Source organism: Sinocyclocheilus rhinocerous, unplaced genomic scaffold, assembly GCF_001515625.1.
Source record: "Sinocyclocheilus rhinocerous isolate Xijiao unplaced genomic scaffold, SAMN03320098_v1.1 scaffold463, whole genome shotgun sequence".
In the NCBI taxonomy this organism is placed as follows: domain Eukaryota; kingdom Metazoa; phylum Chordata; class Actinopteri; order Cypriniformes; family Cyprinidae; genus Sinocyclocheilus; species Sinocyclocheilus rhinocerous.
The window spans coordinates 65,140-66,336 of NW_015627535.1; the positions used below are offsets into that span (position 1 = coordinate 65,140).

A 1,197-nucleotide genomic window follows, 5' to 3' on the forward strand; every position below is an offset into this window, starting at 1 on the left:
CAACGAGAGAGAGAGAGAGAGAGAGAGAGAGAGAGAGAGAGGAAGGTGTAAAAACTATGGAAGCATATAGGTAGCAAAATTCAATTTAAAATACAATATGCAACATGGCAATGCAATATTCAAAATGGCAACACAATATTCAAAATGGCAATGTATTTCTGTATTTAAATTTACATTTTACATTACCCATATGTGCAAAGTTTGGTGCAAAAGGAAAATGAAAATCAAATTATATAATTTACATTTGCCATTTCCAACAGTAGTCTTAATATGTAAATTGCATACTAATTTTAACGCTTTATAAGTTGTGAAATGAAAATGAAAATGAATAAATCACATTGATTGGATATGTGTAACATGTCCAAGCAGAAATAGTAGCAAAATTATCATTTAAATTGTTTCAATTTGCCAATAATCCACGTGACGACCAGATGTGACGTCAGCATCTTGAAATTAGCTGGTTTTAAACATTTAAGGAGCCAAGCTGCACTATGAAATGGACATTACAAATAAAGATATTTTATACCTAAAATAATACTGAACCATTTCCTACATCCTACTGTACTTCCCTGAATAAGTCTTTAAAGAAAGGTGTTGTAGGCTGCCATGAATAATTTAATGACTAATTTAAATGATCATTTTGCTACTATTTCTGCTTGGACATGTTACACATATCAAATCAATGTGGGTTATACATTTTCATTTCCATTTCGCAACTTATAAAGTGTTAAAATTAGTATGCGATTTACATATTAAGACTACTGTTGGAAATGGCAAATGTAAATTATATAATTTAATTTTGATTTTCCTTTTGCACCAAACTTTGCACATGGGTAATGGAAAATGCAAATTTAAATACAGAAATACAAATTTGGAACTGCCCCACTTTATAGAACAGCCTTTGAGCACAGACCCATTGTATGCTACTCTGCAGGTTCAGGAAACAGTCTTCCATAAAATGCGTCACACAGCGTCACACACGGCGGGCTGGAGTGAGGAACGGCTGGCGACCTTGAGAACGGCACGGCCGGCGGATTTGACGAAGGAGCGGTCGGCAGGCTTGCGGTAACCACATGTGACGACCCCAGGCTGGACTCCGCTTCGTCCACGGTGAAAGCCAATCCGGCGATCCACAGCGCGAAGTTGATGTATTTCCTCAGCGACCAGCACGGATCAGCTCCAGGCATGACAAAGCGG

At 37.3% G+C, this 1,197-nt stretch overlaps 1 protein-coding gene across 1 annotated transcript in view; it reads right to left on the reverse strand.

The window, feature by feature from the left end:
- The window catches only part of LOC107728700 (ubiquitin carboxyl-terminal hydrolase 43-like), a 96,490-nt gene that overhangs the window by 57,219 nt on the left and 38,074 nt on the right, over window positions 1-1,197 (reverse strand). The gene's annotated exons all lie outside the window — the stretch shown is intronic.